General features: G+C 43.2%; 1 protein-coding gene across 3 annotated transcripts in view; it reads left to right on the forward strand.

Moving 5' to 3' along the window:
* LOC134851528 (la-related protein 1B-like) overlaps positions 1–18,368 on the forward strand; it is a 424,232-nt gene that overhangs the window by 123,654 nt on the left and 282,210 nt on the right. The window contains exon 1 of one of the 3 annotated variants that reach the window (XM_063867656.1): positions 18,149–18,159. The exons of the other annotated variants lie outside the window; for them this stretch is intronic. The gene's annotated coding sequence lies outside the window, so the exon portion shown is untranslated. Of the gene's footprint in view, positions 1–18,148; positions 18,160–18,368 lie in introns of those variants that run through there. 3 annotated transcript variants of the gene reach the window in all.

Consider the following 18,368-nt stretch of genomic DNA (forward strand, 5'->3'; position numbering starts at 1 on the left):
AGATACACCTCATTTTGTCGTGTAGTCTCATGACTTTCCTTAATTCCCCTCTGGACAGATCATTGGTCCCCATCATTAGGGTCACTGTGTACATCTTAGCCATCCCTACCATCTCGAGTGATGCCTACATCTGCGGCGTTGCGGTTCCGGAAAAACTCAAGACTCCAGTCTGCCAGTGCGACTGGATTCGGGTCAGCACCCGTATCAGGCTGTCCCCTACGATCAGATGGACTGCAACCTCAGGTATTCGCGGCTGTGTGTAGTATTCAGCCCAGGACGCATCATGGAAGCAATCCCTTCTCGCCCGCTGCGCCGCGTTCCAATCCATGCGGTTGTGCCGGTGGTATCTGCCCTCCGTGTTCTTCTTGTAGCTTGCGATCACCACTCTCCTGACCGGTTGCTCTCTCCAAGTCGGGGGTACCTCCGCTCGAGCTGGACTTTCGCGACTTCTCAGCTGTAGCCTCTCGTGTAATTCCTTAAGACGCGACGAGCACCCGCTCTCCTGACTGCTGCTCGTGGTTGAACTCGGGGTGTATCCCGACAGTGCCACGTCCATTAACGGGCGTATCGGTTACGTCGTCTCTGAACCGCGCAGGGAGGATGCTGGTTCGGGTTGGTATCCATAATTCCAGCCCCTCGTTTATGTGTTCTTGAGCCGCACGGTCCAAGTTGAATCTCCCCTTCGACCTGGGAGCCTCATCCACCTCCATACGCGACTCCGGCCTTGAGCTCGCAACAGCTCGTTCCGACGTCCTTCTCATGGATCGCCTGGTCCCTCTCCAGATTCGCTTGATTTCTCTCCAGTTTCGCGATATCCCGGTCAAGATTCGCTTTGTTCTTTTCCCTCTGCGCCCTCTCGAGTTCCCTTTTCAAATTGCTGAGGACAGGATACGTCTCTTCCATTTGCTTGGCTCTCGTCATAGAAGGTGGCCTGCTCGTGGACTGGCTAGCCGATCTTGCTGACGGTCTGACCGGCAATGGGCCGTACTCAGTGTTGTTGCCTAAGCCAGGATTCCTCGCCAAGTCAAATCCTCTCACCCCTCCATCCACGTTCCAGGATAGCCATCTCGTCTGTTCCTGATTGAATATACCTTCCGTGGTGTAGCCGACCATCAAGACAGCTTCGGTCGCGGATTCCCTGCACTCACCTTGCTCCTCTAATTGCAGGATGGCATTCAACATCACTGCCATCCTCTCGTCCACTTGGGTGTAGTCCAGGTCCCTCAAACGCCTGTACAACTCATCGAATGTCGGCCTCTTTAGTGCCGCAGGCATGGACTTCTAAAACCGATCTGCCATTTTTACAACTTCTAGATTATCTCGCGCACCAATAAACTCGTGAATTACCGAACCAACTCGTGAATCACGTACCCACTTGAGTACTTGAGAAATCTCTTCCAAATGTTTCTGATCGTGAACTTTGTTCAAGACTTTCTATTCTCTTTCCAATGAGTGTGTTTTAGTCGTCAACTTTGGTTTGATCAAATCAATCTGAAAGTAAAATCCACTTTTTAGACTAAGGTGTCATATTCCTAACCTAAAAACCCCCCATCATTATTGTAGTTAAAACCATATCCCTCCATCCATTTTACTAAAATAATTCAATTGGAATATTTTAAGAGCATGCAGATTCATCTACTGTTTTAGCACCATCATTTTTTAAATTACAATTGTCATGCCAATCACGTTAAAATCCATCTACCTGCCCCGAGGTCCCCATGTACCCTTACTCAAGATCCACATGTACCCCCAACTCGAGACCCTCATTGTCCACTCGTAGCTCAGGCGATACTCAAGTAGTACTTCTTGTGTAGTTGTACTATTATCTCTGTTTCTGCGAAGACCAAGTGTAGGATGGCATACAACTCACTTGGGCTCAACTTGCCCCTGTTTAGGTCATAAACTGGCATCGAGACCTCCATTATCCCTCTTTCAATCATGAAATCCCTCAGTCTCGTTAGTGCTAACATCACGTGCTCAGGATTTATCGTATTCCTTTCATTGACCCTCGTCACTAGAAAGCACAGGTATTTGCCCGGGACTTGTGCCACTGTTGGAGGAAGCGCAGCCATTCCTCCCAGCCCCGGTCTCTGTCTGAACAGAAACTCCACGTTCTGGTATTCTCTTTTGAAGTCGGCCTCCAGTCTCGATTTGAAGCTCATGTCCGCCGTTATACAGATTGCGCTAGTCCTGTCTGACAGGATGAAGTCGCTGTCCGTTATTAGGATGTTTTCCGAATATTCATTGGGGATTTCAAATTCTGTTTTGAAATTTTGTCCTATGGTAGGTTCAGCTTCTTCCTCGCCCAGTTCTAGTCCGATGGTTTCTCTTACTTCCCTCAGTTTCTTTATCACCAAATTATTGGTGTGGGTAAGTCCTACCCCCACTCCCCGGACAAAATTTTTTATCGACGTCCCCGTCGATGATGCTGGGTCTGAATTATCTGGGGGTATTTCTAGCGGCTAGTCGGTTGCTGTCCAACCGAAGAGGGGATCTTCCGTTTTCACATGTTGTTCAGCTGACACATCGACCTGTTGGATGCTTAGCCCTTCATCTTCTTCGCTCTTGACCCCACGTATCCACTCTAGTATTCTCAGGTTCGTGTTCTCCCTCCTCTCTATCTCGCGCTGCTCCAGATCTGTTTCTTGTTCTGGTGTGGAGTAGTCATCCTTTGGTTAGTGTTCACTGTCGTTGATGATTTGCCATTCATCGTCTGCCACCAATTCGCCCACACTTAGTAACTCGTTGCCCACTTCATCAGGCCTTATCTTGTCAATTAAGAAGTCATCCCCGTACCTATTGTACCTCATGCCTGTCCGTTTACAATTACCGCTCCTGGTTACTGCTGTTATCGGCAAGTCTGGTTCCGTCCACCTTGGCACCTCGTCCTGCTCCGGATCGTTCCAGTCTTCTTCCACAAAGGATTCTGCCTCTGAATCCGCTTCTACTTTTTCATTGTCGTCCAAACTCAAGTCCTCGTTGCCATCGTTTTTCTCTCTAGTGCCTTTTTCATTCACCTCGCAAGCTGGTTCCGCCAATAGGTACTCGAGCCCCTCCATGTTCTGCGGTACGCACCAGTCTTCTGGGGATGGGACATGAGGTTTCAAGTTTTCATAATGCGCTGCACGCCCCGTACTCAAGCGATAAAAACGTCCTTGCTGGTGCACTTCCGTTATCATGAACGGTTCTCTCCATTTCTTGAGTAGTTTCTTTGTACCTTTGGGATGTATTACATTCTGGAAGACCCACACGTACTGGCCCACTGCATATGGTTTCGCTTGCAGTATTTTTCCATCGTATTTCTTGCGCTGTCTCATTTGTGCTTGCGCAGTATTCCTCCAGCAGAGCTCGTTTAATTCCTGCTGTCTCCTGATCACTTCTTTCACATAAGCTTGAGGCGACGTCTTTTTCCCTTCGTACTCCGGGTAAAAGAATGTTAGGGGCGTCGCTCTTTCCTTGCCCGTTAACATCATGAAGGGACTGATACCTGTTGTTGAGTGCTGCGTACTGTTGTACGCCCCCACCACCTGCGGCAGATACTTATCCCAATCCGTCATGTACCTTGAGCAGTATACCCTCAGCATGTTTACCAACGTTCTATTCTGCCTCTCTACCAACCCTTTGGTCTGGGGATGGTAGGTCGTTGAGTGCGCTTGAGCTATGTGAGACCTCTTCATCAATTCTTTCGTCAAGTCCCACGCGAAGGCTTTGCCGTTGTCCGACTGAAATGTCATGGGACAGCCATACCGTGATATCCAATGTGTTATCAGGTGGTCACAAGTTTCCTCTGCCGAGGTTGTCTGACACGGCACCGCTTCCGCCAGCTTTGTGAAGAGATCGATTATGACTAGTATCTGGTTATATCCTGACTCTGTCATACAGATCTTTTGGCGGTCTATTCGCACGACTTCGTTGAACTCCGAGCTCTCAACGGACTTCAGTGGAAACTTCATCTTCCTTGGGTCTTTCACTTGCAGGCATGCTAGGCATGCATTTACCCATCTCTTGCAGGCTTTCCTTAATCCAGTCAAACCGGTGAAGTATTCTCTGTTGTACCTTGTCTATCCCCTGGTGCCCCATTTGATCGTGCGATCTGAATCACACTTCGGTCTGACACAACTGTGGCAATATAATGAGAATATGCTTGTGTAATATCTTCTCCTCATCCTTTCTCTTGCACGCTACAACCCCATCAGCTGTGTGATAGAGTAATTCTTTTCTTTCTTTGTAGAATTGGCTCAAGATCTTGTAGCTGTCTTCTTCTAGGTCCCCCTTCTCTTTGGATCCCGTCGGAATCCATTTGAAGAGGTTACTTGTCATCTTGTCATTCTTTTGGGCCCTTATTAGATCCGGCAGCCTGTATCTCGCCTTGACATGTTCCTTTAGTGCCAGTATCTGACCATTCATTTCCCCAGGGTTGTGGATGTCATCTTTCAGCTTTACGCACACTATCTTTCTATCGTCTTCTGGCACCAGATTTGTTCTGACATTCGAGTTGCAAGATAGTTCCCTGAACGGTTTCCTCGATACTGCAATTTTCTCAAGCTCTTCACCTCCTCACACTTCTTGCTGATCCAAGTTGAATGTTCCTGGTGAGGGATCCTTCTGCAGCTCACTGTCGCGGTGCCTCATCTTCTCTTCCGCCAGTATCATGCAAAGACTATCTTGGTCGTCGCTGCTGCCCTCCGAATCTTCATCCCATTCTTCACACTCCCCGGACAATTTTTCTTCTCCAGCATCTTCTTCCTCTGTCGGCCACCAGTCCCCGGACTCTTGACCTATTCCAAGGTGTTCAACTTCCTCCTTAAATGCCACTTCCTTTTCCCTAACCCGAGTCCGCTCAAGTATGTCCTCAAGGATTTTGTCCACCAGTGACTGCACAATTTTTTTTACCATCAGGATTACTCTCTTCTGAAGTGTTTTCGCCGCCGACTGTCTCACTCCTTCGCAGTATCGTGACTTCCGGTTCCTCCTTGCCCTTTCTTTCGATCACGGGTTTATCGCCTGCCAGTTTCTCGAGTAATCCCATCAAGTCCTCATCTATCTTTGCTTCTCCAGTTTCTACCTGGTTGAGATCATAGCCCTTCGCCTTGAGTGTCTCTCTCACAATTTTTGACTTGAGCATTATCCCTATCGGCATCCCTCGGGTCTTCTTCAAGATTGTTTTCTATGGGGGCTCTTTTGGTAATTCGGGGTGATCTTGTATCGGTTTGCCTGACTTGTCGAGCCATCTCGTGAGAGGAAGACTATCATGAAGGAGTAGCCCTCTTTTATTTCTGGCCTATTCGCCTCCCTCTGTTCCTGTCTCTCGTAGAACTCCGTCTTCTTACTCAAGCTATTGGCATTTTGATGTTTGTCCCTTATTCTGTGCTCAATAACCATGTTGTACCCGTCCAGGCGAACTATCCACCTCCTCCCGATGTAGCTCTGGTTTCATTGAGTACGTCTTCAGCCAGCTGAGTGCCCTGTTGTCGACTCGCAGCTTGAATGGCTAACTGCCTAGGTATGCTCTATATTTCTCGAAAAAGGTAACCACCGCGAACATCTCCGCTTTCGGCTCCCCGTACCTCATTTCGGTATCACTCAAGACTTTGCTCCCGTATGATATTGGTTTCAAGACTGTCCTCCCGTTCCATTCTTGTTCTTGATGGAGAATTCCAGAAATCGCGACTACCGACGCATCCGTATCCAGCACGTACATCCCTTTCTCCGGTGGCATCCCTAACACTGGTGACTCGCACAACTCTTTCTTTATTCTCTGGAATGATTCTTCAGCTGCGTTGTTCCACGTGAACTTCTTGCCTTTGTGTCTCATTAATTGTTGCATCGGGTATACTTTATCCGCGTAACCCTTGATGAATTCCCTGTAATAGTTCGCAAAACCCAGGAAGCTCATCAACTGGTGCTCCGTTTTTGGCGACTTCCAAGTTAGCACTGCTTCAACTGCATCTGGATCTGGTCTGATGCCGTGCCTGTCAACCATCCTCCCCAAGTATTTTATCGAATCCTTGAGTATTTCGCACTTTGATGGTTTGCACTTTAGCCCCAACCTCTTCATGCATGCAAACAACTCGTCCAGTCGCTCGATGTGATCTTCCAGTGTAGGTGTCGCTTTTACCACGTCATCCACGTAGCATATTACCAGATTGCAATGATTCTTTGTTACACCTATCAATGCATGTGCCATCAACCGTGGAAATGTAGCCGTCGCATTGCAAAGACCAAACGGCATCCGTTTCCATTGAAACAGCCCCAACTCGCAGGCGAACCCTGTTTTGTCTCTGTCCTGCTTCCTCAACGGGGCCTGCCAAAAGGCCGAACCTAAATCAAGAGTCGTAAAATATTTTGCATCACCTAACTTCGAGAGGCTCTCATCAATCCTAGGAATGGGATAGGCATCCTTCACCGTGACCGAGTTCAGGTACCGAAAGTCACAACAAAACCTCAATTGGTCGCCTTTCTTTTTGGCCATCACTACTCCACACGCCCACGGTGATTTGGATGGTTCTATCATGTCATACTCTAGTAGTGTCTCTATCTCTTTCCTACACGCATCCGATTTGTGTGGGGTCATGCGCCTCGCCCCCTCCCTGTGCGGTACCGCGGACTCCTCAAGCTCTATCTCATGTTCAACAAAATTACAACATCCAATGTCTGCTTTATGTCTCGAAAAAACTTCCTCGTTCCGCTCTAGTACGTCCTTGATGGCCTCGAGTTGTTCATCCATTACCTTACCCCTTAAATGCTCTATTTCAGGTAAAACTGGTTTATCCATTTCCGTTTCCTCTAGTGTTGGTCTTTCTGGGAAATTTGAACAACTCGATAGTCCATCGTCTGTCTCTGACTTAAGTGACTTTACAAGACCTGATGAACTCTTTATTTTATTCAATCGTCTCAAGATACAAATCTTGTCCCTGTGATTGGGACATTCAATTACTTCAGTCTCTTTTACCTTTTCAGTCATTTCAAATCGAGTTTTCACGGGTAAGGCATATCCCAACTTCCTTCCCCTCTGGATTGTTATAGGTATGTCAAGAGTATTCAACAAGACACTGACGCAGAGACCGCTCTTGGTTATCGAGAAGGATCTTCCTAAAACTGCAGCACTTTGACTGTTTGGATTGGGAACTATGCATACTTGCTTACTATCACTTAACTCATTATAATTTTTCATCCGTAAGACTACAATTGCAGCTTCGTTTGCTTTCAGCCTTACCCTTCTACTCAAGAACACCGGCACTTTATTCTCATTTGCCATTATCAGATTTACCGGTTTAATTACGTACATCCTATCCGGGTTTCGAATCCTGAACATGGCATTGTTTAGATCAATCGGTACGTCGAAGTTCCTGATGAACTCTCTGCTTAAAATGAGCTGGTCATACTCATCTAGGTTTTCCACCACTAGAAAGCTCATCCACAGGTTGCGTTCCCCTAGATTTAGGGCTATTACTGGTGTTCTGCCTAGTACCCGCAGCGCCCCTTTGTTCGCAGCTGATAGCCGTATTCTTGAGTCTATTAAGTCACCTTTGTCAAAACCCATTCATTCCCAAGTTTCGATTGGTATAACACTCAAGACCGCTCCCGTATCAAGCAACCCACGTAACTGAGTCTTTTTGCCACTTATGTCAAGCACATGTGCTGACACGTCCGCTTCCGTCCCGATGTGCATTGCATCTTCTTCCAGCATGGCACAGTGTCCAATCGATCTCACTTTTAGTTCTTCTTTGCCTACGTAAATCTGCCCCACCAGATCTTCATCACATGTTATCATGGTTTTCGTATAGATGTTTATCATATCTATGTTTAGCATCACCTCATGCGGACCATAAGCTTCTGTATATCTGTTCTTAACACGGACTGACTTGCTGCCACCTGTTGTGAGTAGTGCCCTCAAGGCTCTAGACGTCGTCTGTGGGCTTATCGCACTCAAGATATCTGCGTACACATCAATGTGCATTATTGTCTGATCGCTGGCTCGTTTAAGTTCCTTGTTACTTCATGGCCGCCCACAGTGATTATTGACATTATCCTGGCCCCGATCTTTGTTATGCCGAATGGCTTTCCCGTCACCATTTTCATTGTGTTGTAATTTCCACTCTTTGTCGACCCTGCTACGGCTTCTGGCACCGGCACCGACCAAACAAACGTCTCAATTAACTTCTGCATTTTCGATCTCCTGTTTCAATCGTTGCTCTATTTCCTTCGTCGCTAGGTCCTGTTTGACTTGTTGATAGCCTCTGCCGCCGCCTTTTCATAATTTAGTTCTAGGGCATTCCTGGTCGTGGCCTCTATTGCACTGTTGACCTGCGTTATAGTTTTCACTGTCTTCGTTGGCAGTTCCGCATTCGGTGCTTCCGAATTTTTTGTTTCAACTCAGTTTGTCTGTTTCTCTGGTTCTGCACCGCCGCTAAGGCCAGCTTCCATCTGGCTCATATCTTCCTCATCGGGTGCATATCCCAGACTCTTCATGCCCTGTTTGTATGTTGTGCAATCCGCCACGTGATGATCAGCTGACCCGCAGTTTGCGCATGATCTACGTTTGTCCATGTCATCTCTTGGCTTGTACCATGACGACCTTTGTGGTTGACTCCCCCCTTGCATATTCCTGTTATCCGAATATGGGTATTTAATGGGTTTCATTAGCATGTACTCTCTTGACTCCTGTCTCATCTCTTCTGGAGTCGGTGCGCTATCTTTCGACAGCGTATAGCACGTTGCTAACAATGTTCTCAAGTCGTCACTTTTCACCCCATCAATGAACTCCGAGGCAATGCTAATGTTCCTTCTGTTTGTTGACTCGTCAGGATCACTCCTTCGTCTCAAGCTCTCGAGATCATCTAGGAACCGATCAATCGATTCATCGTCCCTTTGCCTCATTTTCTCGAATCTCATCATCGCTTGGTGACCCTTCATGCCTGACCCGAATCGATTCAACAATATCTCGAAGATCTTGTCCGCTGTGTCGCGTTCCTCTTCTTTCTTTGCAACTACGCATTTCAATGCCGTGCCTTCGCCTTCTAGGTTACTGAGTATCGCTGTGCAGGCTTGTATCTCGTCGTTCAAGATGTACTGTTCCAAATGCAGTCTCACGACTTCTACCCAAGTATCGATGCATCCGTCTGAGTCATCCTTAAATTCTTTTGGCTTCTTGAAGGTTTTCCTGGATTTGCCACCTCCTCTCTCACTCGATTCAGTGTTTCTCGTAGTGAACGCTTCCATTGTTCTATTCATCATCTCCCAGGTGCTGGCCCATGTCATGGCATCAGGTCCCGCATTATTGTAAGTCGTGGAATCACCTGGACCACTCGTCGTATTTGTTGTTCCACTTTTCATAATTGTCTTGCCTCCCCCCCCCCCCCCCCCCCCCCGGTGCTGTGCTCGCTGCATCCCGGGGTAATGGTAACGGTGTTGACTGCCGTTTGTTCCGTTGTGGTTCCACGAAATCAACTCTGTTACCTTGCGTTCGATCCGTTGCCGACCTATCTTGTGATGTAGAGTTTCTCAAGATGGCATCTAATTTTGCCTGTATGGCACATGAACCCTCAGCCTGGTCTCTTCTCATTGTGTCCATTATCGTTTCCAGACTTCCCAACTGGCTGTTCACTGCGTCATACCGTTGCTTCATCTCTTGCATGTCTTTTTTGATGTTCTTGTCTCGCTCTCCATTGGTGGCCTCTACCTTGTCTGACATCTGCTGAAGCTTTTCCTCTGTCGCCCTCGCCAGATTGAAATAGTTGTCCAGGTACTCGTGTTTGTTGTATCTTATTTCTTTCTGTATCACCTCTCTATCCTCCTCGCTGTGCTTTAGTTTCTTGTCGATCTGATCTAGCTTCGCCATCAGATCACCCAGCTCAAGAGAAGTTGTTGTTTCATGGTCAGCTTTTGCCATATTGTTAGCTGCTGCCCCCTGTTTAACCTGGTCGTCGTCTTGGTTGGCCTCTGTCGTTATCGTGGTAACTGTTCTAAATGTTTTGCCTTTCTCGGCTTTCGGTTCTCCCCTCACTATGTCTCTTGATTTCATCCCGACCATCATTGCTATCCTTTCTGTGAATGACGTTCGTTTTACTTGAGACTCGTCCTTTACTGTTTCTGGCGTGTTGCCCGTTGACTCTGGTCTGGTGTTTCTAGGTCAATCTCAATGGCGGGTTCTGTTTGTTTCCCATCCGCGCCCTCTTTCGTCTTGTTCTTTTTAGTACTTCTTGTGTGGACCATGCTCACTGAAAAGTTCTGCTTTGTTATTCTTGGGCCAACCGATGTCATTTTTCGTTGCGACGAGTTATATATTGTCTTTGACTCCGTAGCTTTTTTAATCTATCGGTACCCTGCTCCATCTCATGATTTTTATTTACAATTATTTCTGTTTACAATATTACTATTTACAAAATTCTATTCTAAGAACAAAAAATTTTTTTGATAAATTAATAATAAAGAAAAACAAAGTTCCTATTCCCTTTAAGATTTATTAAATTTTTACTAATTCGTGATCCCAACAGAATCCGATCTATTGCGATTTAACGTTCCGAATTGTCCTATTGCTTTTGATTTAGTTATTTTGACCTGTCTTAAGACCCTTCAGTACCGTCACACCCTTTTCTTATACCGTCCCAAGACCTCTCGGTACCGTCCCAAGACCTCCCGGTACTGTCCCAAGACCTCCCGGTACTGTCCCAAGACTTGCTGGTACTGTCCCAAGACTTGCGGGTACTGTCCCAAGACTTTCTGGTACTGTCCCAAGACTTTCTGGTACTGTCCCAAGACTGCCTGTCCCAAGACTGACTGTCCCAATACTGCCTGTCCCAAGACTGCCTGTCCCAAGACTGCCTGTCCCAAGACTGCCTGTCCCAAGACTGCCTGTCCCAAGACTACCTGTCCCAAGACTGCCTGTCCCAAGACTGCCCGTCCCAAGACTGCCTGTCCCAAGACTGCCTGTCCCAAGACTGCCTGTCCCAAGACTGCCTGTCCCAAGACTGCCTGTCCCAAGACTGCCTGACCCAAGACTGCCTGTCCCAAGACTGCCTGTCCCAAGACCGCCTGTCCCAAGACTGCCTGTCCCAAGACTGAATGTCCCAAGACTGCCTTGAACCACTGTACTTTGTACCACCACTTGAGCTCTTGTAAAAATTTTCCCAAAAACCCAACCTTACTGGCCAAAAGTTCAAATCACCAACCCCCTTGTAATTATCTCTTTTAATATTTTGATGCAAGTTGAAACCCATTTTGTTCTAGGTGTCTTGTGATCACCTGTTTGTCCAAAACCGATTAAATCTTTAGTAAAAGCGTCCAAAATTTAACAGAGGAAAAAAATAAATATGGATAAAAGCAAAAAAAAATGTACCCACCTAAAATTCAAAGGTGACTTGTGTCAACCCTTTATCTGAACAACAACAACAAAAAAAAATGTCTGGTACCTGATTGCCACGCGTTCTCCTCCCCCCTGCTAGCGATCTTATGGGGTATCACAAAAACTGTCTATGTCCGTTCTCCCCTCCCGATTCGACCAGAGTACCTACCTTAATTCGATGGTAAATTTGGATATCCGCTTCTTATAACCGACGCGTGTAAAAGTCTAATGTAACTAAATCGATGATGCCGATCAATTAGTTACTCTAATGTGTCCCCCCTTTTTTCACTTTACAACCACCAACCTCTAACCAAACCAGCCCCCCTTCTAACCTCCCCCCTCTTTAGCCCACCTCTTAAGCCAAAAATTCCCTTGAGCGCCGGGTGCTAAACCTCTCGAGAGAAAACCGTAGACCTGTTTCCAGGCCTGCTTGAATAAAAACTTCCTCAAAACAATGGGGTTCCGCTTATCCAATTTTACACTTATCTCCTATTATGTAATGTGGATTTTAGCGATACCCGTTTGACCAACTTGAGAACACCCCCATCCTCTCTTCTTGCTCTGACCGTGCTGGTTGTTTCCTTGATTTGTCCTGCAGCTGATCACCAGCACCACTTTCCTACTTGGCTGGTCACCTGTTCCAGTCAAGTCTTCTAATGGTCTAGTTAAGTCCCTGTGAACCACTTTCCCCCTCCACTGGTCACCTGTTCCAGTCAAGTCTCCTAATGGTCCAGCTAAGTTGCAAGCTAACTGAAAATCCTTCACAACGCCCCACACTCGGGCACCTTTCAGATTGCTGCAGTGATCGAAACGATCGGTCTTCTAAAAAAAAACAGTATGTGTATACTACTGAATTAATATAAGGGTTTGATCCAACTAATTTGGTGTCAAAGTCACTGTCAATTTTTGTTTTATAGTTTTTGTTCCTTTTTCTGTTCTTTTTCGGTTTTTGTTTCGCTTTTTGTCTTTTGCTCGTTTTTTCGTCCCCCTCCCCCCCAGTTACCCCCCTTTACTCGAATAGCTAAGCCTCGTTCTGAGAGCGTACCAGAAACTTTTCTCGAGTTTTCTTAAAAAGCTATCACGGTACAACCGGGAGGTTTGCACGTTCCCGCTGAACCGTACCACCGGTACTCTAGAATGGGCATGTAGCCCGGAGCTGCGTCAAGTGGGTTCGACTCCGTAGTCATGATGTCGTAAAAACACCCAGGAGCGCCATAAAAACACTATGTAGCAGTCGCCTACTTCAGTCACATATGAGGCGTAAGAAGAATAGGCCCTACAACTATTGGCTCAAGAGTCAGGGACACTATCTCTCGTGTTTTTCCACCTCAAAACGGTCGGAGCCAATTCGGTTCGCTTGCGACATGAGACTAGAAACCCGTTACAGCTTAAGGGCAACTATCAAAATACCCCCCACTCTAGCAAAAAAGAGCGTCCCCATACTTAGGTCTCAAAATACCCAAAATACACGAACGCCGTTAAAAACAGGGTCGGAACAATCCGCACAGTTACTTTTTATAAGACAGTGAAACTTTGATCCATTTCAGATGGATCAACCTAAAACTCGCCTTATCTCAACATAACAATTATAAAACACACTCAATAAAACTAAATTGAGAACTCACATGTCGGCTTACTCGGGAATTAGAGGTAACTAAATTAATGAGCAACTCGAGAATTAAGTATGATAACTTGAGAAGTTTAATACTAATTAGTTTCAATAAGGGAAATGAGTTTTGACTCTAGGAATGAAGTTTTAGTCTGAACCATTGGGACACCCCAGCTGTCCACCTTTCAACTGAGGGTTCACTCTAGTTCGGTTCGAATAATTGTATTCTTCCTTCACAATCGTTTCTCTTCCTATTTCAGGATAAGACGGGTCTACTCGCGTTTATTTCGTATCTGGAAATTGCTAATAGCAATTTCCCGCTGCTTTTTTAGGTACTTTCCCGCGATTGTAAAGCGGATGTTCTGATCTTCTATTTCTGAGATTTTCAGTTCTCGCGAGAAAGTTGAGCATGACAGGCTCGATTCGAATTTTTGAAAAATTAAATTTCCTCTCAAAATTACGTATTTCGTGTTCCTCAAGGTCAAACTTCCAAATGTGACCGACTGGCACATGGATTCCGCCCAGTGGGCCCGGGATTACTCCTTCAAACAAAGTGAGATGTGCTGGTCGACTTCCCCAAATGCTGGAGATAAGTTCGTTGTAGTTTGTTTCGAAGTGTCTCCACAGAATAAAAATGAATTCGTTTTTTCAGCGCTATACTTTTTGAGGCATGCAAGATAAGATACTGGAGATAAGTTAGTTGTAGTTTGTTTCGAAGTGTCTCCATAGAAAAAAAATGAATTCGTTTTTTTTTCAGCGCTATACTTTTTGAGCTATACAAGAACACCTGGTCTGAAAAGAAAATTCTGCTCGCATTTGAATAGTCGTGGTTTCTTTTGTTCGCATATGATGTCATTATCTAATCTCAAATCTCGCGCTGGGTGTTTCAAATTCTAATATTACATTTGTCCAGTAGTGGAAGATCTTATAACTGTAAGAATAAGGAAGTGTGCAGAATGATGGTCGTAAGAAGAAGAAGGTCTTGTTGCTTTCGTTCACATAGTAGCCATTTTTATCAATGACTGTTACTATATTATCTATAGTACATACATACATACGTACATTATTGTTTACTCATAGAGATGAATAGTACTCATAGAGATGAATAGAATGAGGAACCCAGAGCAGACAGCTTTTTAAAACAGAGAATCTCATAGAGATGAATAGAATGAGGAACCCAGAGCAGGCAGCTTTTTAAAACAGAGAATCTCCCTGGCAATACAGATTGCGAACGCCGCTTGCGTACTCGGAACAATAAATGACAAAATAACTTTCGACGAAATTTTTTATTTGTAACACTTGTGTATTATATTTTCTCGTGTCGAGTTGCGTGTTCTTATTGAAGAAACGTAACCCGTATCGATTTTAATTGAAAAGGACTTAAACACTTGTCATCTTCTTTTATCATTATCACTTCCATATCTAGAAAATTCCAAGGATTTTGACTGGAATACGTGATGAAGGGACTCCCGACTGTAACCTCGGTTACTATGATACTTTTGACCATCTCGTTTGATAAGGCTTAATGATTGGGTGGTACTACTATGATAGAGTGGTCCCTTGAAAATAACCAGGTCCCTTGAGAATAAGACACCTAGAGCTCTCAAATCGTTTAATAATTATGATTCAGCCCTTCAGAAAGATGTCGCAGTATATTTTCATAAATTTTATGTTTTGTTATCTTATAAAACCTTCCCCTAACCATTTTAAAGTTGAAAATCTAAAAAAAAACCGCCCATAGTGGGTTTCGATGACAAATCAGTCAACCCAATCATATGGTTGTTAAACCGTAAAATAAAGCAAAGCGAGCAAATTTCAATATATAAACAATAGTGATTAAAATTTTCAATCTAAAAAGTTTTTTTGGCTGAACATATTTTGCAAGATTTTTGAAATGAATAATTTAAACCAACTAGTTTTCATAATTATAACATGCAATATGCATGCGGGACCTGTCTATCATAGTTGCTTTTTCGAGAGACCACTCTATCATAGTAGTACCGATTGGGTTACTCTTTGCTACGTAGCCCTCAGCGCCATTATAGATTATTCGGAGGCGGAGTAATAAGCAGAATGGTTCCAAGAGCTGAAAAACATTAACCTTTATAAGCTAATCGGAAAATTGCAGGCGGAGCAAAAAGCAGAATTGCCTAAGAGCAGAATAGGTCGGAGAGCAGAAAAATTAATTTTTATAAGCTAATCAGTAAATTAAGTATGAGAATAGACACTATTACCAAAGAAACTAATGTTTTATGCATAATTTGAGTAATTTAGTCGAGATTGTTTTTAATTCAAAAAAACTTGGTGAAATTATTCAATTGATGCATAATTTATTCATTTTCTTAATTTTATAGACGATTGTGATAATTGTTCAATCAATTAGCCGGTATAAATCAATGAAAGTTGATATTTTTCTGGTTTTCTGCTCCTGGACCTATTCAGCTCATGGTTCTGCTCATAGACCAATCTGCTTATTGACTGGCCACCAGATTATTTGACTCTTGGAGTTTGAATTTAAGTTTACGAAGAGGTTTCTCTAATAACGTAATGAGATTTTTTTCAGAAATTAGTCATGCATCCTGCAGGCGTAGCAGTGAGACCAACATCTCTTATTCGTGTAAGTTAAATAGACTTCTGTTTGGTCTTATCATCAACTCATTTGAAGAAAAAAAGTTCGGGAGTGTTGGATCTTCTGTGTGTTATTTGACTTCCGAAAAACTAATTTTGGTCCCATGTAAAAGTCCCATGCAAAAAAAATCGGTCCCATGTAAAAAAGTTGTTGCTGATAATTTCTAGTTTTGTCTGTCAATTGAAATTTCTTTTAAAGTTTAATGTAGTAGAAAGTACTGAATCTAGCGAAAAAATGTTTTCACGTTTTAGTTTTGTTCTTATCCGCTTGCTTGCAGTATTTCATGTAGATTTGAAATTTTCTGGTGGAAACACTTTCTAAACGAATTTTTGAACGGCTCATCAAGGCTAGACCAAACTTCTAAACGACTACCGTTGTTTCTTACCCTCAATGTTGACCGCCAAGTTGCCTTGATAGTTTGACGTATCTGTCTGTTGTATAAGGATGATCTGCGCTGAGCAGAATGTTCCAAGGGCCGAGCGTATAATTGAAAATATTTACTGTCATTATGTCTAACGAAATCATTTTCAACTTAAGAAAAATCATTTGATAGCTTGAAAATAATTCAGTTTCCCTCTCTTAACAAACAATTTTTTATAATTGCGTTAATTTGTTAAGTGAGGTTTTATAACTTGATTTGCGTTAATTTGTTAAGTGAGGTTTTATAACTTGAAGTGAGTTTATACTTGCGAGAGCATGTGTGAGGTTATCGGCAATTAGACTTTTTGAACAAATTCAATTCGCCGTATTATTGAACCTTCCAGGCTCCCTCCAACTTTGTCAAGAGGTAGCGTGGTTGCCTTTGCATAATAGTTTTTGAGTTTGACAGTAATCAGACCTTTTTCACTAATAGAAAAAAAATTAACGGTAAAAAATGATCTGTTTGGTTTTTGTTTTTCTGTTTATTTTTGTCGGTTCAATTTTCAAAGCATGGATTTTTTTATGATCAAAAAAGTTTTTATTTTGATTGTCTTCATTGATTACGTTTGCGATTAGCAAACGTATCAAATCGGATTAACACCTTGCGTAACAGAATAACTTGGTATCTTGATTCATTATGAATTCAAATTTCTAAGTGTCTCCGGCACCTTAGTCTGGAGCTAACGAATACGCCAGGGACGGCAAAGGTTTGTTTGCATCTGTTTTGTCGGCTGAGTTGTCACATCTTAATTTTTTTTGCCGTATGCAGCTTTCAATGGAGTTGCTTTCTATGTTTTCATTTACTCCTGCAAATTCTAATTCTACTAGCCTTGACTTCGTATATTTTCCTTTTTCGCTTGAAAATGTTTTCGGCCTTAACGATTTCGTATAATTTATAGTTCAAAGTTTTTCCGGACATTTTTCTTGCTTAATAATTGCTTAGAGTTTTGATTCAACGCCGTCGAATGTGTTTCTGAACATGTTTTCTGCAAATAGAACATCCTTCCAGGCAACATTTTAAAGTTTTCAATTTGCGGTTTCTTCGAAAAGTTTTCCGTTTTCTTCCTGTCTGCTAGCTTGTGGGATCTCAAATCTCAAGTGATGCTAAGCTCCGCTCAGCCTCTATGTTGACTATTTCGATTTATTTTATGTCCTTTGTCTCATTTAAGACCACAATTTCTTTCGGCATTTTTTGATTTGAACTCAATGGTTCATCCATGCAAATGCCAAAGATGTATGTTGTGCGGATTGTTGTTTTTTGACTGTTTTTCTGTAATTTAATGCTTCTTTCTACACTTTCTTTCTATACATATGGGTGATTTTTTATAATCAAATATGGTGGGGGAAGGCCTGGGACACTCATAAACGTATGACTACAATTTCCTCTGGCATTTTTTTTAAAACTCAATTGTTTTCCCACGTAATTTTCGCATATACGGTAAATACCAAAGGTAGTGCTGATTAATGTTTTTTGACAAGGGTATTGCAATCGGGTGCTAGAATTTTACCCACTAAATAACTTCAGGCACAGAATGGCCAAAATTGGGTAAATTTAGTTTCAGTTGTTAATTAATTTTAATATCTTGGCGTTTCCGGTACATTCGGTCTGGAGGTAACGAATACGCCTGAGTGAGACGGCGAAGGTCTGGGGTTCGAATCTGAAAACAACTGAAAACAAGGTTTCTTCAGTTCCTATTGAAGAAACCTGTTTTTTTTCAAATATTCGTTTCACAACAATTGTCGGCTCATTATTTGTCTGCTTATGTTTTACCGGCTTGGTTTTCATATTGTAAATTTCATGTTTTTTTATAGTTACTTTAAGTGTTCTGTGTACCTGGGATGTTTGTAATTTTACTAACCTTGATTTCTTATGTTACTTACTTTTTGGTTAATATTTTTATTCTGCCCAATGATTTCGGCTTATTTTTATTGGCTTTGTGAATTAATTTCGATTCGTTTCAAGGAAAACGAAATTTTTATGGTCCCCTCTGGATCGCATAAAATGCTGAAACTGTTAATATAAATAAAAAGGTTTTCGGCTTTTTTCTTTTCCTTTCGGCTTGATAGGTTTTGGCCTATATTATATCGGTTTAATGGTCATATTTCGTCTCTATGTGTGTATTTCTGTGTTTTGAGGGTGAGGGGGACTTATTAAATTACGTCTTGCTGATTTTTTCATCTTAAAGGATTTCTGTCAAGAAATTTATCGGCTGTGTTACCGTTTGGTAAAATTTCTTCCTATGCTTTTTTCATATTCCATTGTCTTGGCATGTTTTTTATTTGAAAACTAGCTTCATTTTTTTTGTTAGATTAGTTTTTTTTTTTCGAAATTTTCGATTTTTTTTTACTTAGCGGCTTTCTTCTTT

Source organism: Symsagittifera roscoffensis, chromosome 7 (assembly GCF_963678635.1).
Source record: "Symsagittifera roscoffensis chromosome 7, txSymRosc1.1, whole genome shotgun sequence".
Classification (NCBI taxonomy): domain Eukaryota; kingdom Metazoa; phylum Xenacoelomorpha; order Acoela; family Convolutidae; genus Symsagittifera; species Symsagittifera roscoffensis.